The 26,664-nt window shown below is 43.5% G+C and overlaps 1 protein-coding gene across 9 annotated transcripts in view; it reads right to left on the minus strand.

The window, feature by feature from the left end:
- FOXP1 (forkhead box P1) overlaps positions 1 to 26,664 on the minus strand; it is a 410,233-nt gene that overhangs the window by 120,564 nt on the left and 263,005 nt on the right. Inside the window, exon 1 of one of the 9 annotated variants that reach the window (XM_062008077.1) lies at positions 4,618 to 4,681. The exons of the other annotated variants lie outside the window; for them this stretch is intronic. The gene's annotated coding sequence lies outside the window, so the exon portion shown is untranslated. Of the gene's footprint in view, positions 1 to 4,617; positions 4,682 to 26,664 lie in introns of those variants that run through there. 9 annotated transcript variants of the gene reach the window in all.

A 26,664-nucleotide genomic window follows, 5' to 3' on the forward strand; every position in this document is an offset into this window, starting at 1 on the left:
CACTGGAAACAGAAACTCTTCCTTCCAAACCCACAGGGTGGAGTTGCCTGTGTCCCAGCGCTGCCCCACTTCATCCTCACGAGTGCTGAGGTGACTTTTGCTGTCAGGAGGATGAGGGGGCTCAATGCTCCTGCCCTGCCTCCCCACAGTCCACCCCACGGCTGGCAGGGTCCAGCTCAGCATCAGCAGGGACTCAGCCCCGGGCAAAAGGACAACAGGGATTTGTCTCCAAAACACCAGGTTTTGATTTTCTAATTTTTTCATGAACTCCACCAACATGGGAGGAAAGGTGATTAAAGTGTTTTCTTCAAACACCCAGAGACCCAAGGAGGATGGAGGGAGCAGGGCAGCAAGAGGCAATAAGGGGTCTAACCTGTGAGCCTTGAACCAGCCACACCAGTGACAATGGCTACGAAAATCCTCTTCTTGGGGCACAAACAAAACCCTCAGGCAGTTACATTGTAAAACCACCTTCTGTCCCCTCTTTCAGACAGTCACAGTCAAGACTCATCAAAGCCATTTAAAAAGCATCTGGCAAAAAGTTCCCAAACATTAAAGATGGTTGTCTTTACTTTGGCACATCAAGACTCACAGCATGTAGCGGTCTGTACCAGCAAGAAAGGAGGGATGGGCCAACACATCCTGGTAAAGTGAGAAAGGATACAAATCTTGGCTCCCTATGCAAACTGAACCAGAACTGAACTATGTCTGAGTGCCGAAAAAAACCTTAAGGGATTTCCAGCCCGTTTCTGTAGGCTTGAGATCAGATCCTGAATTACTGTGTTTATCCGAAAGTGAACCAGACCTTTGAATATTTGGAGGGCTATCTGCTGCTGAGCTGCAGTTTTCTTGGATGCCAAAAGCATGGAAGTTCTATTTTTTAACAGAGACAAGGGATAAGGTGGGGAGGAGAAGGAAGAGTGCGCTTTTGTTGCCACAACACAAATAGTACGTTTCATACAGCTGTGTGCACGCTTCCCTGTGTGGTCAACAAAACAGGGAACACATTTTAAGCTTGTTTTCCAAAATATTGTATGACAAACATGTACTCAGAGGCCCATGAAATAAAGCCCCTGACTGCGGACATCTCACCATGCAACATCACTCACTGCTGTTGGGTCAATGAAAGAAGTAAAATGTTGGGATAGCCCAAAGCATGTGAAACTAATGCCACAAATCTCATCTCTGCACTCTGATTTTATGGCACAACCTAATTTAGAACAACTCCCAAAAAGCTTTATTTTGAAAGATTCTGGTAAAGCAAAAATAGGCAAAATTGAGATGGAGGCGACAAAAGCGATTAGAGGCCTCGGCAGATACGAGGAGAGATTGATAAGGGTGGGAGTGTTTAGTTTTGCAAGAGATGAGTAAGAGGGGAGATGATAAAAGTACACAAATTGTGACTCGGCCTGAGAAGGTACATCTGGTGCTATTTGCCATTTCTCGTAACGCAAGAGAAAAGGGACACTGAATGAAGTCAGGAAGCAACAACAACCAGAAAAAATTCAAGCAGATAATGGATTTTTTTTCCTTTCTCTCTTAATACACAACTCATAATTACTCTCTGGAACTTACTGTCACAAGATATCACCAGAGCCAAGAGCACGGGGAGGATGCAAAGAAAGGATTAGACACTTGCACAGACAGTAATGAGAGCATTTACAGCTACCTTTGGAAAGATAAACTATAAATCAGGGTACAAATGTTTATGCTCCAGGGCACGAGCCAATCTTTAATCGCCAGAAGCTAGGAGGAAACTTTCCCCCATGGACAAGTCCTCTTAACTGTCACTCACAGGCTTCTGCCCAAGGACTACAGCCAGGGCTGGAGAGACCTCATGTCCGACAGGATGCAACCACTCCTGCCTCTCTGCCTTCCCAGGTAGCTCCATCCCACCCTGTCAACCCCAAACCCTGTTCCCCGGAGCCCCTTCAACCTCGGGGAACCACCTGGCACAGGGTGGTTGGCCACATCCCCCACCCAACCCCTGCCCGCATCACCTGGCCCTCAGCCACTCATTTCCTCTTTCTTCTCTGCATCACATCTGAGTTTCAGGTCCTTATTTCACCAGCCCTTCCTCTCCCTCGACTGCCATTTTCCTCCTCCCTCCCTCAAAACTACCCCCACAATTTCAGCCCCTGACACCCCCTTGGGGTCCCCCGCTGCTGGTGTGTGAAGCAGCCCCCTCCTGCTCCCCAGACACTGCAGCAATGAGCGACTTGAACACAACTTCAACATGTCAGGCAAATCTTCCCTTTTCTTTTTTTGATCTGAAGCCACTGTGTGTAGAGAACCTCGGTCTGTGGGGAGGAGGAGGACCCTCCTGCCCACACGGCACCTGCGGGGCAGCGGCAGTCAGGCGCTATTACGGACCACAGAGCTCATCAAGGCGCTGGAACTGACATGCGATTCGGGGAGACAAAGAGAGATTCTGAAAGCAAGTCAGTCTATTAAATTTATACCTACCTGCACAATGTGAAACAAACCACATCTCGGTTTCCTTTCATGTGCATGACAGTCTTAACTTGTTTCTTTTAATCCCATAAAAGCAGCTAAAGCATGCAACATGCTTCTCAGAGATGAGGCAAACCTGTATTTTACTTCCTGACAGTGATTTAGTTTATAGGGTGGGTTTTTTTCAGGGAAGATAATGAGCATTGTCCTAAGCTGGTATTACAAAGGAAACGCTACACACGCTACATGCCAGACACCTGGCATTTAAAAAAGAATCACATAAACTGACCCTGTCTGTAACGGACCAAATACAGCTGCAACACCAACACTGGCAGCAAAAAAGATCCCAGCAGCACTCTCCAAGGTTTCCTTCAGGAGTCAGCATCTCTCTACAAATTCAAAGTGCCTCTCATTTAGGCGATTGTACCCCAAGCAGGACCGGGGATGTGCTGAGGCAGGAATGGCTACGTAATAAATCCAGTAAATCCAAAGGGGTGAAGCAGCAATCCATGGAAACGTTCCACACGAGAGGGGCTTTTAAAGTGCCTTTAACTCCCAGCTGCAAACCCAGTATGCTGCCAGAAGGCGGAGATCACCAAACACAAGGGGTTAATGGCCTTGCTAAAGAAAATGATACACATAATTTCCTTTTATCATAAAACAATACGTTTATTATTTTCTGTATATCTGTTAAAGGGCACGGCCTCCTGAGTGGAAAACAAAACACAGCTCGGTCACATGTTTATTTGCTTCAGCTACTCCCTTTCCCTTCTGATAAATAATCAAACATGCCATCCAGAAAAAACAAAACCAGTGATCTGGGAAATTTGATGGTCATCAAATAGACTAAGATACCAAGAAAAGCAGCCCACTGTTCCCACAGTGAGTTTTCTGCCCCACACCTACACTAACATCTGAGTAAATAACTTCAGTCACTCTTTCCATTTTCCCCATGCAATTACTCCTACTGTTAAACAAATTGTCCTTAAGGCAGTTGCAAACACCATTTTTTTTTCCCCCTGCAAAGTAGAACAACTTCTGAACATTAAAGAGCCAAGCTAGCAATATATTTTAAAAATATGTTTGTTGTACTTGCGGTTTTGGCAGAACACACAGCTTGATTTCTCTCTCTCTCTCTTTTCAAGGAAGATGGGGGTTTACAGTTTAAAATTTTGAAGTATATTTGGATCTCAGAGAGGCAGGAAAAGCCTTGAGGAGGATGGGTTTTCTCCACAGGGCAGGCAGAGTATTTTCCATTCTCCCTTGTGTTTCGCACTCTCTGTGCACCACAAATTGTTTGCCAAACAACAAAAAAGTTACCTGCTATTTCAGTGGACTTTTGATGGGGGAGAAAGAACCACGAAATACCCAGTAGATTTTTAAGTCACTTGAACAGAGAGGGAAAAATCCAGCATACGTGTTGCAACACAGATTACCCAGAGGATCTACACTATCTTCCAACAACCCCTGAAGACCATTCATACAACAATCATTAATACTGAAAAACTGCAGAGAAAATCCCTCACGTGAAAAGTTAACAACCATTACCCGGCGTGAGCACGCTTTCCCTTTCCTTTTGTAGTACCACAGGTCTAAACAATAGTAATATGAATGAGATAATAGCCATGCTTGTCTCAGCAGCCTGATTTTTATTAGCATGAAATTGGTACAAATATTAGCGAGGCTGGTTCGCAAGCAGTGCCAGAGCCACGCTGCAAACAAAAAGAGACTCGGCAGGCTTGCGCCTCTCTCTTCAGAACAGCAGTCACACTTCCTTTTTTGGGGGAGGCTGTTTTAGGGGATGGGGGTGGAGGGTGACACTTGTGCAAGGGGAAGCTGCAGTGCCCAGTGAGCAGCGGGGACAGTGACACACGGTTGCTCCCGCTCCAGAGGGACGTTGCGAGGCGACAGGCACCCTGACAGAGCACTTGGTCCTCGCCACCATTCTCCAAAGCAGTGCCAAAAAAACCCACCCTCATTGTCAACATCGCAGTAAACAACCTGAACCAGCTTCTTTTGCTTTCAACCGAAGCAATTCCCCTCTCCTGTGCTGTCAAGCTGCCCGTGCAAGGCAGCCAGTTAAAAGTTCAGCCCTGCCTGCGCGTTCCTTTCCTCCGAGCACTTGCACAGAAAATGAAGAGTTTAACAGAGTAAGACTCTTACTGTCTGCCTTTAGATTTCCGTCTTCGCGCTGGAGATGTGTTTCTGGCTGTTTCTGTGAAGCGGGGGCTGGAGAATGGTAAAAAGATGTTTGAATAAACAGGAAGTGCTGTGCAGCCGGAGCACAGGCTGGAGGGAGACGGCGCTGGAGCACTGCCCTTCGCCGGCAGCCACCGGGTCTCTGCCTCCACAGTAGCAACCTCTGCTTTTACTAAATGACAAAGAAACCGCAAAGCATTCCTTCCCTCATTCTTCCCTTGCGAGGTGGCAAGATCGGCTGGAGCTCACAGGTAATCCCCAAAGTTGGATTTAGCACTGCACCAGGCACAAAGATCTAGAAATTCTGTGGTATTAGACTCCTCATCTGTAAGCAGAAACATGCAGAACTAATTACAGCCCTAACCAGACCAAACAGTGGGGGGAAAAAAGCACACCTCGCTTCTGCATCTAGGTGAATTCATCTTGGCACCTAAGTTTGGCCAAGCTTGACTTTCCTACCCTCTACAGTCCTGCAACTTGCCGTTAGAACTGGCTTGCAAGGCTGGCTGGGCTTCAGACCTATTTTCTCTAACTGCGTGAACTGAAATATAAACAACCACCCAAAAAATGCAACTTGTCTCGGGCGCAGGACTTGCATCCAGCATCTCCCAAAGCCTGTGTTTAGCATTCAGGCAGATGCTTTCCCTTCTTTGTCGTCTCCTTCCCCTCCCTAAAACAAACTACCTACTTAACTCGGGATGACTAACTAACCGTCTCCCCACCCAATTACCAAAGCCCTGTCTTCTGTCATATCGGTGACATGACACAGATATTGTCAAGAAAAAGTAAACTCGGGCTGGCAACTCAAAGGCAGCTCGTGAGGAGATGAGATGAGCAGTCCAACAGCCATATTCAATATAAAAAAAAAAAAGAGGAACAGGATTCCTTTAGAAAATGTATTGCTGTTGTGGCAACGTGCTGCCGCTGCTGAAGGGACTGATTTGTTATTTAGCATGTAGTCTTGGACTGTCTGTCATTCTGGGTGCTAATGCTCTGCTAAAATAACTCATTGGGAGCTGTCAGTGGGATGTTTACATAGGCCCCCAATCTTTTCTTCATACAAGGAAATTTTTTTACTGGAATTCATCTTCTTTTGATCTCACATTCAAAGCAACAGCAGCTTGATAGACATGCAAGTCTGAAAGCAAATCCAGACGCTGAAGATAAACCGCCAGAGTATGACAGGCAGGAGCATCTAAAGCTTATAAAAATGAAGAGAACAGCATGTCGTCTGAGTATTACAATAGCAGAAATCAAGAGACATATTAGGTGGAACTGATCAGCCACAAAAACAGTTCAAAAGGCAGATCATAGAAACAGAAGACTAAGCTAGGAAAAAAAAAACACATTGGAAAGATCTGCCTTGCAGAGGCATCACCTCCTTTCTGAGCACCACAGCGTTTCCACGCCCGCATGTAAACTTGAGGGGAAAAAAAGAGGAGGGCTTGTGCCACCTCTACTAACTCAGCAGTTCTTACCTTCAACTCATCAATTAATCTGCCGGTATACGTTTCAATTACGTGATACCCAAAGTGAAATAAAAACAGGACGCCGTGCCACTTGTGTCTATAGCTCAGCCCTCCAAAACATCACAGGGATGGGGAACCTGTGCCTCCTCTTTAGGAAACAGGGGAACTGCATCCCCCTCCAGGATGCAGGAGGGGCCCTGGCCTCAGCCCCTCTCACCATTTTGGCTTGTGCATCTTTCACCGGGCTGAGTCTTGGGATGCTCCTGAGCTCTGCCTCTCCCACCACTGGAGAAATATTAGTTCAGAAAATAATTTCATTTAAATTGCATTACGTGTGCCACAGAGTCTGCAGATCCGTACCAAAGAGAGCACTTGCCAGGAAACAATTGCTGAAACTTTCTCTAGAAACCCATACATTTTTAATTTTTCTTCCCCAAATAAGCTTCTTATTCTAATTGAAGTCAGCAAATATAATGAAAAAGTAATTCTCAAACAATTTTGTACTTAGAGCTGTTTGTTAACAAACACTGAATGAGCAGCAGTGTTGGGTTAAAGGGCAGCAGGATTCCACATTATAATTTAGCCTGCGGTTATTTCTGATTAAGAACACCCTCCGGGACAGCAAAGCAAGATCTTCTTTTGCAGCAGGCATAGCTTTTAAAATTAGCCTCTTCTCCATAATAAAACCAACAGGAAAACTGTGGATTTAAAACTGTATTAACCAATTTGAAGTGGTGCAATCAGTTTATGCCTCGCTTTTTGCAAAACACCATTCCCTGCCTTAGTCAAGTTACAAATTTAAAAATGCCTCCTGGATTCTGAAACTGTTGTAAGAAAGTCACCTTCTGTCATGCTTATGTAGCTATCTAATGTGCTAAAGGCTGATTATTTATCTTTAAACTGTACTAGTTTAATCTTTTAAGGTCACCACTAATCTGCTCCAACCTTTTAAAAAATAGCAGCTTTCAAGACTTACTGCTGGAATCGCTAAACTCAACGCTGAATGTCATTGTAACGGATACATTAGCCAGAATGAGTGCAGTTTTACAATGTAAACACCAAGTATAAATCCCCACCTAAATGAGAAGAAAAATATGATCTCCATGCCAGGAGAAATGTCAGTAAATAAGACCAACACCGTATTATTTCACACAAACAGCGTTCCAAATCATGTTGCTAATCCTCTCTCCACCCTTCTCGCTTCTCTCCCTCCCTTCCCTGTGCAAAACAGGCAAAACTTGGGTGGAATTTAAAGGATCATTAGGTGCTTTATCTTTTCCCCTTCGCAGTGGTAACTTTGCATGCCCACTGCAAAGCCTCACGACCGCATTTGGAAGTCACACCAAGTCCAAAACCCCCCTTGCAGGTTATTTGCCTGCGTTTGCTGCACAGCGACCCTTCTAGAGTCTTCATTTTCTTTTCCCCTAGACTTCTTCTGGACTTGAATGTCACAGTAGACCTTGAATGTGAAATGGCTTCAAGCTAATTGCTTTAATTGCTTGAAGATGTGCAGGCAGGTGAAACCTGATCCCCTTGGCCATTGTAGAGACCAGGAACAACACAGGAATGTTTACATAGTGGTTTGAGTTTAATAGACAGTAGAGCTGAGTTTCAGACAGCTAGCAAAAACACAGCTAATAGGTGACCTCTTAATGTAGTCCTCCTTTTAAAAAACAAAATACAATTTCATTTTATACAAGGCAATGTCCCTAAATGCCAAGGTTATCTGCTTGACTTTTTGAGTGAGCATGCACTGCGTTGCACCTGACATTTATACCAGAAACTCTATCCTGAATGCATTTCCCTCTGCCTTAAAACAAAAAGCACTTTATGTGTCAGTCACCTTACAAACATTAAAGCTGGATGGGGTTTCCTAAGAAAGTGCAGTCCTTTTCATTCAAAATTCAGTGTTTTTCACCACTGTCATACTCCTTTTGCCCAGAAAACACATGGCAGGGGACACACCTGAAACACTGCATCCCTCTGTCTCCTCACCTGGGCACTCCTGCTCTGGCCAGTGGGGACCAGCACAAGTCCTCAGTGGGGTCTCCTGGAAAGGCAAGTATGGCTTTTACTGCTTTTCCAAAGCTTCCAGTACATTTGCTACTGTGAAGACACAGACTGGCTGTGATGCGCTTTTTTTCAAAGATGCAGCTTGGCTTCCTGCATGGCACAAATTCGGCAGCTCTTCCTCAGGCAAAACTCCTCCTGACCGAGAATGGCAGCATTTGGGGTCACTGGGAATCAGGCTGGCTTTCCAAGAAACATGAGGTAAGTAAAACACACTTGAAACCAGCCAAAGGCCAGTGAGCCGGTACAGCACAAGTGTAGGAAACAAAGCAAAAAGAGCAATTTTGGCAGTAGCGGTAGCATAAAGGTATTTATTGTCGGTCTTTTCCAAAACCCAAACATTGAAAACAGGTAATATCTAATAGTTACTTTCCTGGCACAGGCACTTGGAGTTTTGTTGCCAATCTCAAAGAACTAAATGGTTTGCATTGGGTGAATATTAGCAGGGAAATGACATGTATTGCCTCCTAGATGAAGAGGCATAAATAATCTAGCATTTATGTAGGAAGGAAAAGGGGAAGGCAATCTGAGTAACAGACTGGAAAAAGCACACATGCACAGAGCCAGTGTGAAGCCAAACCAGTAAGTATTTAGTTCCAACAAGAAAGGAAAACAACCCCCAACCCCACAGCCCTGCAAGTAAGTAATTTCCAGTGAGATCTTTACAATTCTGCTCAGAAAGTTTCAAATGGTTGAGTACTTTATGCCAAAACTACCACCTTCCCGGGGCAGAACCAAGCAGAAGCAGGAGGAAGGCTGATCCAGTCACTTTTGGATGCAACTCTGGTTTGCAGGAAAACAACAGAGGTTGGTTGCTGTGCTATATCTTGCCTGTTATCCCCAATCCTCAGAAGCAAATGAGTAACCAATCATAAATAATACAGAACACAAAGGGAACAATGGGAGCTAGAATGCAAGCTGGGATACTCAGGAATACGCCTCTTTCTCTTGAGACAAACTCACTGCCACACACGCGTGGCACCAAGTTCTTGTCCCATCACATCCCTTCCAAAAAGCTCAAGTTTCATATGCTTGTATGAAGTTTTAATCCATTTTCTTTTGGTACCCCCGAAAAGAGAGAGGGAGAAGAAAAAACAGAAGTTTGGAATAGATCGCTTTAAAAAAAAAAACCCCAAAACAGTGTCAATTTAAAGATTTAGTATAAACTAGTCCAAGCCTGTGGGAGGAACACTAAGTGGAAAAAGTAAACACGGTCCCCCCAAGTAGTTCCCCGGGAAGGCGAGAAGGCAGCCAGTGCCTGGTACCGCCGCTGCCCCGCGCCTCGGGGAGGTCAGCCCAGCTATGCTAAACTGACAGGTTCAGTTTACAGCAGGCCAGCACTTTGTTTGGATATACTGGCCTTGCTCACCGCCAGCTTAACAACAGATGGCTAGAAAACTTTCATTATGTTGCAGAGGGTTGAACTGCAAACAATCCGGGAAAACTGTGAAAAGTTTAACTCTGTGCGAGCCAAAGCGAGGGAATGTTCCCTTTGCCTCCCACCCCAGCCCTGGGCAGCTGTGCCTTTCGGCTAATTAAAGCAGGATGGGGTGATTAATCATACCTGGGCATGGTCCTGGGGATGCTTGGGGGAAAAAGAATAAAACAACTAACAAAGAATTTGTGATTTGACAAGGTCATTTCAATAAAAGCAGCATTCCAGAAGAAAACGGACTTTGACGGATGACAAAGACGATTTTAAGTCTTCCTCAAGCCCGTGGCTTCAGGAAAGTTACAGAAAGTTTCTGCAGTAATCCCCCAGTCGGGGTCTAACAAGAGCTTTCCGATGAGTGTTCTTCCACCTCCAGAGGCAGAGCCTCTGTCCCTCCAATTCCCACTTCAAACTTGCGCGCTCGGCAGCAAGAGAAGGCCACCAAGTAATCTAACACGTGAATATGATGTATCCAAATCTGTGTGTAATTTAAATATTCATTAAATTGATTCAATTCATATGCACCCTAATATCTTTTAACGCTCTGAGGCAGGTTATAAATGCACCTTCCGAGGTTTAATTCAATTGACAATCACACATACATCTCATCACTGGAAACGCATTATTTTATATTATTCAAGAAATGAACGAATCTGTTTTCCACAAATGTATTTTAAAAGCGAATCTTTCCTGTTATTGAAAGAAAATTGTGTTTATTACTCCTTTAGCATAGTGTAAACTCATAAACGTCAACAGAGAGTACAAGGAAAACTGTCAACTAAATATTGTTTCCTTCATGAGCTGCTCTTCCAAGTCAATTACGCCTTTCAACTTCTGGGGCATTGTATGATAAACTGGCAGTAAAAATCATTCACATTAATATACCATGGTGCCTTGCCTGCAAAAGGTAATTAAAGAAGTAAATGACTCATAAGAATAGACATATTAGCTGCAAAATGAAAGGCAACTGAGCTGCCACATGAAAATATGTACCATTAAGATACTGCATTTTCATATTCCTGTAATCAGCTTCAGTAGACTAATGCTTATTTAATCCAGTTCTCTGCTAAGTCCATCAACAACTGTTTTTTGCTGTTTTCTCCTTGACTGAGCATTATGTGTGCAGGTTTGGAATAAATACTGCAATAAGATTTTTGCATAGTCAATTGAAGAACGGGTTTTTTTATCTCTTAAAAACTATTTTTCTTTCCCACCGAGAGGAATCCAGCAGAGAAGGGTATCAGGAAAAGCTCCGTTTTCTGGGGTTCTTACAGTGCCAATATGCTTTGAGTGAAATATACACCCCATTCCAGCATGCATCATTTTAATTCGTGAAACTATTAGTAGGAAAAACAAGCCTAATGGCTCCATCTTCCAACTGTCTTATTCTTCATGTAGGAAACGCATCGCCTTGTTGTTTGGGGTTTTCATTAGGGACTGGTTTTCTCTTTCTCAAGTCTCTGAGGCAAGGCAGGGCAAGGGGAGGAGCAGGAACTGCTGGGTTTCTGGAGAAGACGGAGATGGGGGCTGGGGAGACCAAGGGGCATCGCCCTCGAACAATGCATATCCCAACAACATGCCCTGGCTTTTGGAATGCTTCAGGTGACAACAGACTCAAACCCCAAACCCACACACTGTCCCACAATCACACCCTGGCAGCAGGACTGCCAAGCTCAGCACCAACATGCTGCTGATTTTTGGGAAGGGCCTCTGCTGTGAGCTCACCCTGTCTTCAGGTAATGTGTGGTTCACGTCTCAGCCCACTCCTGCTCTGTAGCCACCATGTGAATCCAAGCCTTTTGGTAAAGGGCACCGGGTTTCACTTCCCAAGCCTGCCCATGTCCTCCCAAGGGGCTGGCAGAGAGAGGGTAAAATTCAGAGAACAAAGTACACTCCTCTCCATCCTCCAAAATAACACCCTGCAAAACACTCAGACATTTATAACTCATCCTGTTTGCAAGCAGTAATTAAAATATTCTTTTCATCACCATAATAGCTCTGTAAGGCCAAGATCCAAACTGCTCTTGACTGCACAGCTACCACAATTATTTCATTTTCTAAAGCACGGGGTGGAGTTAGCTCCAGTATCTCAGCTATCACTATGGTGCAACTGTTGACAAATGCTGACTTTTCTAAATGGCAGACGCTGTGATTGTATCCTCCATCCTTTATTTATGGTGCCCGACAGAGGTTCATCCTTGCAAGGAAGAGATCTCTCAATAAAAATCTTAACACAATGCTTCGCAACCTGCATTATATGTTGCTTATTTATCACTATCAGTACGAAATAGTATAAGACTTAAAATGCAGGATCAATCATTATTTAAACTGTATTATTGCTTCTCCATTTGAGCAGACATCACTTTGTACCCACAATTAATGAGCTCTGGTCTTTTTTCTAATTAAGGAACAAAGGTTCTTCTGTGCAGAGTATAGAGTGACACTGTCTAGAGAAAGCACATTTAAATAGAAGAGAATCCTTCTAATTATCTTAAAATAGGATTTTTCATATCCAGGAAGATAATAGGATCAAGAAATTAGAGCATTTCCAACAACATTTACAAATAAGCCATTACAAAACACTGCATCTTTAAAAACAACGGGACCTCATGGAGACCCAGTGCCTAACACCTCCATATTTATGTAATTAGTCTCCGAGCACTGATACAGGGAAACTGCAACACAGAAATAGTTTTATAGATGTGTATACATAGAGACAAATCTGGGGAAAAATGAGGAGTTGGCTATTACGGCATAAAATTACTTTAGGCCTGGGCAAATCAGGATCCAAACATGTAATTAAGAAAGTCCAAACGGTAACCTCGCTTTATCCAGTAATTAGGACTCTTAGAAATAGGATACTGTCTCTTAAAAGTGTTACAAAAACACCCCACTACTAAATAACCTGCACTGCTGGGAAAGTATACTTGCTATCAAGGGCAAAGCTGCTATACACTGAGGTAACAGTAAATGACAGACTGTTGTTCAAGTCCATTAGCTGCTATGTGATAGGAGCACATTCACTAGCACACGACCTGTGAAAAATCTTAGATCTCTTTAAATCTTTGAATTGGATTGCTGCATTAATTCTTAAGAACTGCAATCCTTCAACCAAGTCAAATTACCCTCATTAACAGGGGAAAAAACTGCCTCTGCAATAAGTTAAAAAAAAAAAGATATTTATTACCTATAATCACTTTCACGTACTTCACCTGGAAGTGTGACAAACTGGGACAACAACTTCAGAGGCTGGCACCAGTTCAGCCGCCGGTGGGGACGGGACGGAGGGGACGCACACGCCGTGCACGCGCAGCCGCCTCTGCCTGTGCCTGCACTGACATTCAGTGTAAATAACCCAGCTTCTTGGGGGGAAAAAAACCCTCAATGAATGTTCTAAGAAAAGAAAAATCACTAAGAATAAGCACAGGCACTGAAGCGATCTGTGTGTGTGCCACTGAAATAACCGCAAGAGAGGAGGGGAAATTCTTCAGTTATTCAAGGCTTGATTAGAACACTGCTTCGTAATTAGGCATGTTACAAGTATTGTCATCAACCAGAAAATTCATGTACTAACTAAAAGGTCTCAGAAGCTGGCTCAAGCCTTCTATTCATTAACAACATCTGCTATTAATGTTTAACCCTCATAAACATGCACAAAACGTTCAGCATTCAACAAAGATTAAAAATAAATATTTTGTTGTTCTGTTTTACCCCTGCGGGGATCTGCTCAGTTCTGGAATATCAAGGATCACTACAACGGCCAGAGAGATAACAGACAAATATTTGGTCTTTGTTGGAAAGAAGATATTTCTCTCTCTAGTCACCGCTTCTCTGCACTTCAGATGTTACAGCTTCCGAGCCAGGCCAGCGCGGCACAATAAACAGCAACGCAGATGTACACATGCACATACACCTCTACGACATATGAATCATTGATTTTAAAGGTGAAACTCCCTGGAAGAATGTTCAATGTTCAGGAGGAGTGTTTCAAAGCACACTCTGTTTAATTTTTTTCTAATTTAAAGAAATGAGCACTCCTGGGATGGAAGATTCACTGTGAAACGGTGAACTGAGTCCAGGATCCAGAATGAGAAACAGAGTGTTTCATCTTCATTTTACCACCACCAGCCCAGATGAGAACCCCGAGCTCCCAGTCAGATCCTAACGGGCAGATCTTTGGAAGACTCTTTGGAAAGACTCATTTCCACCACTGTGGTTTTAATGTAAGTGTAGCAATCTGCTTGTGCAGGCTCATTTACAGCGCAGAGACAGAGCTAAGTGGTGAGCTAATGCGACCCTCTAATGACTCCTGGAAACGCATCAGGACACGCTCCCTCCCCGTCCCTCTGCCTGCGGCTGGGTGTCGGTGGCACACGTCCCTGCCTGTCCCCAGCGTGGCTCACACAGGCAGCCTCCTGGGTGACCAGGCCCCTGCCCTCCCTGCCTGCTCCCCCTGCCCACACACAGCCCCTCTCTCCGTGCCAGCTGACCCCCAAGTGTCCGCAGCGCCTGTGGTACCAGCATCAGGCAGGTGAAGATCCAGTCTCTACTCATCTGACCGTTTTTCACTTGCAGCCATGCCAAAATACAAATCAAGCCACAAAAGTCACGAAAAATACAGCTCTTTCTGTCTTCAAACATGACATTCATGGTGGATTCGCTGTCTGCATGTTGCAGCACGCTCTATTCTTAGCACCGTGCCTTTTAAAGTTAGGCCCATTATTTTCTACGGTGTATCAAGATCAGTATGTATAACATATGCCATATTGTTGACACTTCCCTGGATGTACTGCATGCCATATGCCTAAAGCACTAAAAGGGGTGATGAACAGAGTGGCAATACTGAAAGGAGAACAAGACACACTGAGTGTGTTGAATGAATTCAGTTATATAATTCAGCCAATAAGGGTCTCCATACATTTAACAATCTCCTTCCCCCCATCTCCCCCCTCCCCACTTTTTTTTTTTTTGGCCTCCCTTGTATGAAACCGAATTCAACAACTTTCTGCTGTGAAAAGTTAACACGCTGGACACGTATTCAAAGCAAACATTTAATCACAGTGGGCCCGCCAGGTCTAAAAAGTATACATGTAAAGATGGATCATATATAATCACACCAATAAAACAAACAAAAAAGGACGATTCATACATTTTCGCAATAAACTAAAAAAATAAAACACACGGTTCTGCTCCTGCTTCTACTTGTCCTTTATTTTACCTTTCATAAATCTATACCCCAAGTCCAATTCCTAGAACTAGGGAAGATGTCATCTCGCCCATCTTTAAAGGTTTATTTACTAGTTTCTGTACTAAGAATTATTATTTGAAGAACCCAGAAACTAATGCTCTCTTACACTACAGTATTTTTACCCAAATCTTCTGGAATGGATTATAAAATTGAAATGTAAAAAGGAACACAAGCCAAGCTCTATTTATAACAAGAACACTGCTCTTCAGCATCTGATACATACACATGTGTATCCTCATTTCTATGCCATCCCTCTGCACACTCTAATGGGTACACTAGCTGCATGCTCGTTATTAAAAGAAAAGGAACTGACTCATCACTGAGAACAGTTTTGACAGTGCTTACATGCAGAGCCCTGGCAGAAAGGTCCAAGCTATTCGCTTCACCACTTGCAACCGGCTACAGATGACACACCCTCGGCCTGAATGAACAGTCGGGTAAAACAAAAACAGGCAAACTCTCGGCATGGGCACAGGCTGGTTGCAGAGACAAACCCAGGTCTCATCTGCAAGTTTAGCCCTTGGAGCTATCTGCTACCCGGAGGAAGGAAAAGCTCAGGGATGTCTGCAAAGCAGATATTGCTACTGGAAACTCCTACCAAGTTTCCAGTGCCAAGACACTGAAAGTGTTCCTGGGGAAAAGCATTGCAGAAAGGCCCTGTGTGCACACAGGCTGCTGCTTCGAGGGTGCATCCTGCCTGGCACGGAGCTGGGGGGTACAGGTGCAGCAGAGGGATGCAGGGGTTAGCTGGGGGGTGGAGGGGGCAGCTGGGCTGCTCTCCCAGCACACCAGGAGCAAGGCTGCTCCTCACTGGAATGCTGCAAACACTCTGGAGCTAACGATGCCATGCAAAGCTGAGGCTTCCCCATCCTCTCTGGGTAGTGCCACCATACACCCACAGGCAATAGATCAAAGGGGCTATGAGAAGATAAGGAGAATCCGTTTTAATTTCAAAACATGAAAATTCTGGCCCAGGAGATCACGAAAGAAGATCTGTTATGTTTCAGCAGCGTGTTGAAGGGGAATGTTGCATTTTAAATGTACACACACATACCTATTTGAGTAAGCAGCATCATTTGCAGCATAAAATGACATGAAGAGGAACACGGGGCTTTTGTTGAAGTGGAAGGCAGAATCCTCTTTGCGAAAAACATCAAAGAACAACAACACATGCTGATGTTTAAAAACAGTCTAATACAGAACATCAACACTTAAAAAAAACCCAAACCACCCCCCCCCCTCTTTGCTTCACTTAATTTTCCTTAGAAACAAACCTACCATTTACTGCTGCCCAGGAATTAGCTGTCACTGCCAGTTTAAAGCATTGGCTCTGTAATTCACTAGTGAGTACTCAGATAAAAAATCATATACACAAATTCCACATTGTCAAAATAAGGACAAGTGGAGGTTTAGTAAGCGGAAACACTTGCACTTCATCAGTATTAGGCCAGAAGTTGAAGGGGGACATATGTCCCAAGAAATTAGAAAGGGAAAGGGTTTGGATGGGCATGCCAGTGCCTTGCTCTGGTCCTGCTCTGTGCTTTCTTAGGGAGAAAACAAAACAAAACAGAGCAAAACCAAAAAGCTTCATCTTGCAAAAGCCATGACTGTACAGCTATTTGTGAGGGGAACTGGTGAAGAGGCATCTCCTCCTGTCAGCATCCCTGGGTTTGTGCAGCTGGCACGTTACACTTGGCCATGCAACATCAAGTAACGGGGCAAAAAAGCCTCTTACCTTCTGGTCTCTAACTCGGGGCTAGTCCAAGCAGAGTATAGCCAAACTTTCTACTAGCTGTTGGCAATGTTAGTTAGATGGACTTCATCCAGTTTTTTGTGGACTACTGTCCATATTAGGAAAAAAAACCCACTTGACACTGGCACTGGGGCCAGCAGCGTTACAGATTTTTCCTCAGAAGCCAGGTTGAGACACCAGCATTGCAACCATGCTACTGAGCCCGTGATCCTTCATAATTAGTTTAATCTAAGGCAAGAAACAATCCTACCAGGGCTAATTAAAACATCTCTTGTGCTTGCACTGTAAAAAACCCCACACACCACCACAAAGGCAACAAAACCAAAAGTAACAAAATCCCCTAACCCACCCCGTGGCAAACTTTTGTTTCCTTTCCGTGCAGCGCTGGTGATGTTGGCAGGGGAGCTCAGAAGGGTAAAAGGGCATTGCTAACATGGCAGCTATTTAATTCCACCAGGCAGATCCCCAAGACCTGTAACGAGCCTCTGCTTCCTACCCATCAGGCCATTAATCACCGAGACTCCTAAAAGGTTCATGTGCCTACTCAGAGAACTCATGAGATGCCTGATAGTCATATGTCATTCGAGAAGGGAACAAAACTGTATTCTTCTCTGAACTGATGTAGCTCCTATTACCAAGAGATTCTCTCCCTTGGGAGCAACCAGAAGAGCGAAATGAAGGAGAGCTGACTCAAAGCTCTGCCTCGCAGAGACATATAATTGATGCAGAAGAGGAAGAGAGTTATAAGGAGTCTGTCACTACTCTTGTTTTGCCAGCCATCGGGGGAATTGGTGAAAGAATTTTGAAAGTGGTGAAAAAAATCCTCAGTTTTTCCTAGATAACATCCTAGACAGACAGGCTGCCCTCCAGCAAAGACTGCCCTCCTCCTTGGATAAGAGCTTGGCAAAAGCAAAGCAGGTTTCTGCTGTCTTAAAATCACACCACTTCTACTACCGATTAACTTCACTCTTCTTGGGACCCTTTGAGAAGCTGGAGGTGATGCCTAGGCACACCGCGTGTGTCTTTTGTTTCCCTTGATACCCACTGCTTCAAAACCTCAATCCTTATCAAAAAGCCTGGAACCTACCTACCTGGGAGAAAACTCCAGCTCCTTACCACTGCACAGCACCCATGAACCCAAACACAAATGCATGGGGGTCCCGGGTGACTGGGGGACCCAGGCTTTGCCTCAGGCAGCAGTGAAGGGGTAAGCTGCCCCCCCCAACACACCACCTCCCTGGCCTGGGCTGAAACGTGACACATACATAGATCATTTGACAGTGCCATTTTCTGGAAATGACAGCTGCAAAGAAGAGAGCATGAGAAAGGGAAATACATACTTTTGCCAGCTTAAAAAACATATATGGTTGTTATCATTTTGCACTTGGTAGGAATTTAAGAAAGAACAAGCCATCGTTTATCTTGCCCCTCTTGCTGCTTCTTACTGCTTTTCTTCATTTAATTACTGCTCTATCAGGTAAACTAAGAGATAAAACGGACAAAAGTATTAAAACCTAAAAGCACTGCAGCAATTGTTTTACATCCTCGTTAGTTTTCCTGGAAACAGCCCATGTCTCAACAGAAATGGTACCCACGTTCTGTTTTATTTCCCCCTACAAAATTCAGCAACAATCCTTTTTATTTCCCCTCAAGCTAGGTGGTGTAACCAAGTTTCAGGCAGACTGGCATATTCACTGCCACTCGATACTTTATCTTCCTCACTGGCACCTTTTGATCTCTGAGGCTTTGGAAACACTAAGCTGAACTGATCTCCTGCTGTAATTCATAATCACCAATTCACAGCGTTTTTCGCCACTCTGTGGATGCCAGGCTGCTGCCTGGGAGTTAGCATACAATGGAAAAACGATGGAATTCCTTACCCAATTGAGATTTTGGCCAAATTTTTCCCCTTCCTCCCCAGTGCTACAAAAACCATATTGAACTGCTGCCGTTACTGAAGAGCCAACTTGGATGCCTGGTGCTGCACACAGCAAAGAGGAGGCAGAGGGGCTGCTTTCAAAAGGTTTACAATGTTGAAAAGGGGTTTCTGACACATAAACAGCCCTTCTCAGGTTCAAAAATCCTCTTTTCCTATTCAGTATCACCATTATCCCTATTGGTTTCATCCGCCCGCAGCTGCTCCCCAGCAGGCAGATACAAAACGTGGCTCTACGGGTGACAGCCGTGCTCAGTCCTCATTGCTCGGTGTGAGCTCATCACCGTGATGACCGTGCTCCAACACAGGAGAAATGCAAACAGCCACCACAGCCAACTCAACTCAGTCCCAGCCCAAACTGCATCCCACAGAGGGGGCAAAGCTACCTGTGAGGAGGCTAATGGGGTTGTCCCGGCAGCAACCCCTGTACCCAGGACACAATCTTCACTATTGTTTTATGACCATGAAAAATTAAGTTGGACAGTTAAAATTTCCCACTCCTAGGTTTGGTAGGAGGCCCTGTAGTATATTTTGCTCTTGTGGCTTACCTATGGGACCTTGAGCAAAGGAAACCAATGCTGGGAGTGAATGTATATTTTACATTCCCTGTGTAGGCTGGAGATAAAGTCCTAACTAGAAGTATTTGAATTAAAATGTTTCACCAGAGGCCTGATCCTTCATTTAGCTTGTGTCTTGCATTCTCTTGCAAACTACGAGCAACACACATCCCCTCTGAAATGATCCGGAGTCCTTCAAGGAAACTGAAAAGTCTCTTTTCCATTATCTGGATTTTATAGATGGGACAGCTAAAGTACAGAGATGAGAAGAGTTCAACACTGGAGACAATATTCATTGCCTACAAATAGACAGGATTTGTGAATATTTAGAAGTAGCACAGACAATAAACTCTTTTTTTCTGGTTGCTTACTAAGCAAAACTAAAGCTCAAACACTACCTGAGACTCTCTTCAATATAATCAGTGCATTTACAAATTGGTAAATCCTCTTATTCAATTTTTGGTGCTGAGAACAAAACAAAAAAATGTTCCTTTTAATCTTTAAACAATGATACGACGCCTCTACAGAAAGATTTCAGTATTTCCCTGTTGGGCAGGAAAGCATGCCAAAACACCAACATCCTGCCAGCTGAAGCCTGGCTGTGCTGCAGGTTAACACAGCACACAAGCCCTCCCAAACATCACGTGCAAAGAGAGGTCTCACACCAAAACCCCAGCCTGAAATACTCTCCAGACTTTGGTGAAGTTCAGGTCCAGATCCACATCCACATTTTGCATCTCAGGTTTATTTCTAAACCAAATACAAGGATTCTCTTGACTTCTTCCAAAGAATAGTCTTTTAAGACATAAGACTCAAGAACCAATAAAAAAGGTAATTTAACAATATCTCTAGTGTGTCACCAATCATTTAAAGGGCCTTGAGGCTGCTGCATTCCCACTACAGTACAGTAGCTTTCCCACCCTGCTGGTTTTCAATTGACACCCTCTGTGTTGGTATTTTTTCCCAGCTTAAGGCTGATGGCATTTTTTAAACGTCCCCTCACAGCTGATACCCTCTGCTTGTGCCACTGCTGGCTCCCAGCAGCACTGCTAGGGGTAAGGCCAGAGCAAGGGGTCTTCTCCTCATTGCCCACAGCATAAGGTTCAGGAGAAGGGAGAAACTGACATCTAAAAGGCAGATGTCAAAAGGGGGGGAAAAGGAAATTAAAAAAGGAAAAAATAAGGGAAGGCTGTTGATCAACATCCAGTAGCAGTAACTAACCTCACTCACTTGCCAGGGCATCCGTCATTTACTGAGTTTTTCTTGCAAAACGGGTAACAAAACACCGACCATTGTGGACATTTTGCCTGTCTAAGCCTGAAGATTGCTTGGGAGACAGAAAATCCAAGAGGGAGGAAACACTCCCTTCATCTTTGCTTGGTGTGAGCAGGATTGTCATCAATTCACTCTGATTTTTGGAAGGTTTGGGCATGGCCACAAAGGTCATGAACTGTTTGCAGATGAGCTCTGCAGCACCAAGGGTGCCCACCAGCACGCCAGGCTGTGCCACCACGGCCTCCCACCCCTCTGCTGCCACACTCCTGAACAGCTACAACCTCCAACAATTTAGGTACAGTCCATTACTCAAACACAACCATCCCGGCCTCCCACCTTGGTTTCCAACACAGAACAGCAACGGGTGTTATTAACAGTGGGGAGGAAATGGGTGGAAGACCACCATTTAAATACACTTACCTACTGCAAGTGAAATTAATAGTCATAAAAAATAAACTGCTTTGAAAAGCTTTCCTTTGCAAATACCTGGAGCACACTCTACCACCAGCATCAGTAGTTAAGTTTTCAAATGGGTAACTGCTAAATTAATATATCTGCTAAAGGAATCGGGGTCTTTTGTGCACTCCCAGGTTATGTGTTTAGCAGGCCTTGATACTTCAATGAAAAATTGAGGTGGCAATGATTTGCAGACTAAATTAATGTTAAATACTTCAAAGAACTGGACAAACAAGTCAGCAGCAAAAATTTTATGGGTTCACTTCCTTCAAGGGAACTTAAAGAGCCAGCATTTTATTGCTGTGAATTCTAGTCACTCCTTTTACCCCTCAGCATCTGTTTGAAATATGTAGTAGACAATTGCTTTTTTGGCTCTGACTCAGGTGGTTGAAATACAGGACAAACAGACTACTGTATATAAGCTTTCCTCCAGCAATGAAAATTTTTATTAACTCTCTTGCATAGCAAACTCGGCTGCCTAGCTTCCAATCCCTATAGAATCATCAAGGAATGTGGCTAGTTATTAATTCTGGTGGTCAAGCACAGGGTGGATACGCTGAGGCTTGTCTGCAGTATGTAACCTCACATTTCAAAAAAAAAGGAGGAAAAAAAAAGGTACAGAGGAAAGGAAAAGAAAAAAATAAATGAGTTCTGTTTAGTTCATCATTCATACGTGTAAAATTCCAAGCTAAATACTAGCTCTGTACATAAATATGTCAGCCTTGTCAAATGCTCCAGCCAAAGAAAACATGGCCCATGGTGGAGGGGTTCAGAGTTACCCTCAGAGCCATGAACCTGCCCCACCTTCTAGAGCTGTGTCAAATCCAGGAGTTTTCTCACATTGGTGGTTCACAAAAACAACCTGCAAACGCTGTCTAAAAATTGCTCTTCTCACCCCACCCAGCTGCAGGACGAGGGAAAGGAGAAAGAAAACAAAGACAAAAGTACATAAAACAGAAAGAAAGGTCCTTCATCCCCTGGAGACTTTGATTTATTTAAAAGGGTCCTGGTCACCCACATGCATTGCTTCTGCATCCTCAACACTACCTGTGCAGCAGTGACCACTTTCACAAAGCTTTTGATCTCACTGAGAGACGGTTTCCAGCATGTAACATTGAATAAATCATCCTCTCTTAAGTTGTGGTTATGGGCTAATTTGAGGCAACCTTTGGCTGTTGTTTTTAGCTTTCTGTTGAGTTTCCAGTGTCATAAATACGTAATAACAGTGGTCAATATTTAAAAATAAACACTTGACATGTACTTGCTGCACAAAGCAACTCCAACTGCCTCAAGTCTCACCGCTCTGCAGATATTATCCATTTCTGTGCTTTCAGTGGATATGTAACCTGTAGATTATTGAACAGCTGGACTTTGCTTGAAGCTCCCTTTGAGTTTTGCTGTAATTTTTTGAGAAACAAGCAACAGTCTAGAGCCAGCTATTTGCTTGAGCTAGTTTCCACACCAACAAATGTAATAGTTTAAATGAGTCTGTTCCACCAATGCCGTAATTCAGAGAACATGAATGCAACATGTCGCATGGTCTTCCGTATGACATATTCATGACACTGCATCTCCCTGGTCTGATACACCTCGACCTGAAGCAACATCCTTACAGCATTTTCTGGTTATCACACCCTATGAGTATCCATTTGACCTTTCATATCCCTTCCAGTTTTCCCAAGGGAAAGCACAAAGGAGAACGCTTCTCATCCCTTCTCCACAATTGCAGTTGCTGCACGAGAAGAACGCAATTCTCCTCTCTCCTATTTCTTATTGCCAGTAAAAAGCAGAGCTTCTCTGGCAGCTTTCAGCTCCTGCTGGCTGTTTAATCAGTGCACAAGCTCTCCGGCACCTCTGTTCATCTGTCGAGCACTCGCCATGCCGCTGAACGCCAGCTCATGCAGGGAGCACCCGCCACCCAGCCTCAGCCACCTCTGCAGCAGTCCCCTCACAGACAGATATGATATATAAGCACCACATGTGGCTCTCGGATGCCGTCCAAAAAGCACTGATACCCATCCTGAGGCTTGTTTCTGTGTGGATGGCGAGTGCCTCGACGGCTCCGAGCACAACAGGTACCTGCTGCCACTGTCACTCTCCAGCTCCCAATTGTGTGACCATGGCCACTGCCCTGCAAAACTGTGCCCAGTGTCTCTGGGGCATCTCATCAGAAAGCATCACTGTAGATGTGTAGCCTCACAGATACATAATTACTATAACTAACCCATGTGCAATTCATGCCTAGAAAAGAATTGTGCAAAGCTGGAATCCAATAGGACAAGAAAGGTCAAGCCCTGTAACCCTTAGGAGACAACCTCAAATCCTCTCTCCCATCAGGCTCTAGCAGAGAAGCAATTTCAACACACAACCACAACATGCTTTTCCATGTCGACCAAGTCATACTGGCTTCAAAACAGTGAGCATCCTCTCCATGCAAAAATTGGTACTAGATGGAAGAAAGTAGATTGCTCTTGTAAGTCTTGCCAAACGAGGTAGAAGTCCCTGTTGGAAAAGGCCAATCATACAGTTTGTCAATTTTTCCTTAAATCATTTATCCAAAACAGTCAGCAAACCATGTCAGTAATACCAAGCAGTGATAGTCCAACCAAGCTCCAAAAGCACACCCAGAGAACTGTAAACTCCATATCCTATTCGGTAACGAGTAGTCAACTTTTGTCACTAAGTAGACAAGCAAAGCAATTCGATGCTAAGTACAGTTTGCAACCTCTCTGACATATGAGATGTCAGAAAGTCCACAGAGACACCAATACAGAGACCATCATCAACCATTTAATCCTTTCAATATGGTACTTGGGAATGACACATATACTGAAAGTACAGCTAAATAGAAGTGGTTCAGTACAGCCAGATAGAAATGGTGTTCCATGCAGAAATATCCATAAACTTCCCAAGTAAGCAGGAAGTATTTTCTGCTTAAGCACATTTGGAGCATGCAATTGCATGGCATGGCCTGAGCACGTTCCTCTGAGCAAGCAGGTCATTGGTTACCACACAACGGCTCTAGCTCCCCAAACCTTCTGAAAGGATCTTACAGGTGCTTCAAAGGAAGTTTTGCTAATCTAAAATAAACAAATAAATAAAAATAAAGAAAATAAATAAAAAGTGCCAGGTTTTATCTGTCTGGCCATTGCAAAAGCCACAGTGCAGGTGGCCTGAGAAAGCACCTTTTTCTCGCTCTGCCATCTCATCTTGTTCAGACAAACCACCGTGCAATGCAGGAGTAGCATGGCAGAGAAACGACACAGTAGGACAGAGATGGACAAACTAGTTTTATCAGCAATACTTGACACACACGCATTTTTCAAAGGGAGCACCAATCTTAAGAATCTCTTGAAAGAGTTATTTTCTAGCCCAAAAGCACTCTCTGAAAAACACGGTGAAACTCCAAGAAACCTGCCTCCTCTGCTCGTATTTCATTTTCTGGCTGAAGGTCTGGCCTTTTCGTTTAAATGTAGCTACCCGTCATCTTTAGCTGCTCTTCTTTTTTGTCACCTCCACACTTATTTCTCATTTAAGATTCAATTTAAATTCCCAGAATGAAGCTGGATCCTGCCGTACAAATTCAGGATGTTCAGCAGAACAGTTCTAAGAGTTTTCAAAGTAGCAAATCAAATCAGTCAGTTGCATAACTTAATTACAGTTTATCTGATAAAATGCCACCCTCATACAAGAGACCCCGAAGAACATGCTTTCCCTGAAATATCCAGAGTCTGATTCATCTGTTTTACTCCTGCCTTCTGCTGGCTTAGCACCACCGGCAACAGCAGCAGCGTTACACCGACATGAAGCTGAAATAAATCCATAGAGAGACAGACATGCTGCAAACATACAGAAATTAATGTGCTTTTCACTGCTGTTCGTGTACAAACACACAGGGAAAAAAAAAGAAGAAATAAGAATTTTTCTTTTCTTCCTTGCTTTTCACAAGTTCCTGGCTATCACTCTGAAATGTAGATATTCCCATCATGCCTCGCCGTTTTTCAGCCCCATGATGCCCTCACTTTTGATTGTATAGATGAAGTTGAAGTGCACAGGGTATTTACTGATACAGTTATCTTGTTCTGTGACAGGCAGAATCAATCAATCAAGGGGCCAGCTTTATGCTTACGTATTCCAGGCACATCTCCGCACTTCAGGATACGAGATCACAGTGTTATCCAGCCAAATTTGATCAACAAATGCAGTTCCCCTGTGCCACAGCAATCTCAGATGAAGATGTTATTATGTGGAACTGAGCAAAGTGATAAAGACAGTACAGAAAAGGGAGGAAAAGTCCAGCTGGACCTTTCTGACAGCCTCTATATACTACGGCTGCAGCATCCCTTTTCTGAGGGTAACAAAAATTGTGCATTGCCGAGTAGCTGTTGCAAAATGCTTTTTGGCCACTCTGTATCTGTTGGTATTTAATGAAAGAAACATTATGCCACAGAGTTTGCTAATGTACTCTTAAATATTGGACAATGAATTATAAGCCTTGTCACTGTATTTATGGAGTTTTTAATATCACAGGATCACACACTGTATTTTTCACCACTCTGCTGTGAGCAAGCGTATCCAAACCTGAAAGCTCAAAAACATGTTTTAAAATCACAGCTGGCTTAAACAACCTTTTATTTCTTTTTTTGTAAACCCCAGCTGCAAAAAGAGGCAGGTGGATGTTTATATGCTTAAGTCTGTCTCAAGGAGAACCGACTCTACACTTTTATTTTGCCAATAGCTTTGCACTTTGCTATTGCCCTACAGTTTTTTTTTTACATTATTTAATCCAAAATACCATCTTTTTGATTCCACCTTTCTTTGCATTTTAAATCTTTAATGGGAGCCTTTGGCAGTCCATGGGCACAATTATTAGATATCTGCAGAGAGAAATTGAAAAATTAATCATACTTTCCACTTTATATTTCTGTACTACACATAAAAATTACCTGGTCTTAAAGCTGCATTCTGTGATCTTTCAATGCTCCCTCCCCAACGTGGTAAATACTGTGCAAGAATCCATGTATCTAACATCCAAATCTCTCCATCTAAACAGTTATATGGAGAGTGTCTGTTCTTTTTTCAAGTGCAAAGTTTATTTCAGATCATTTTTCAATTAAGAGGCATCTGCTGCTACTTCTTCTCTTATGGACTTCCTAAAAAACCAGGGCAAAAAAAGTACCCTGGACTAATCATATTGATGGTATTGAAGTTGTTTATTACCCTTTTTATGGGCTTGGGTACTTAAATTACAGTTTTTCACAACTGTATGCAAAATGTGTAATATAATCCTTCTGCAGTTTATTATAGAAACTGATATATGCATTAATCTGACCTTTGTCTAAATAGACCCTTAACCACGGGAAAAAAATCCAAAGGCATCTATCAGCATGTGAGCAGTATCAAAACTGCTAAATCTATTAACTTTGTTTTCCTTTCACTATTATTAAACTGGAAAGCAAAAATCAACTGGAAAATTATGCCATTTGGGTTCCCTTGTCATCATGTAGTAAGTATGAGAAATATATGTGCAATAGCCAAATGGCCAATAGACAAAACACCCACTCCAAGTGACGTACTGTTTTCCATACCACTCAGACAAAATCAAAACAACAGAGCTGTTGCAAACAAAAACAAAATAACATTTCCCATAAGCATTCCAGACAGAGAAAATTTACAGGAAAAGAAAGCTGGGAAAAGACCCAGAGCTAAGCGAGTGTTTGTACCTCCAGCCATAAAACCCTCTTCTGCAGAGCTGGTAAACAACAGTTTAACATTAAAAACACAGAAAGGCTAACAATTGATTAATTGTCAAACT

Source organism: Colius striatus, chromosome 15 (genome assembly GCF_028858725.1).
Source record: "Colius striatus isolate bColStr4 chromosome 15, bColStr4.1.hap1, whole genome shotgun sequence".
NCBI lineage: Eukaryota > Metazoa > Chordata > Aves > Coliiformes > Coliidae > Colius > Colius striatus.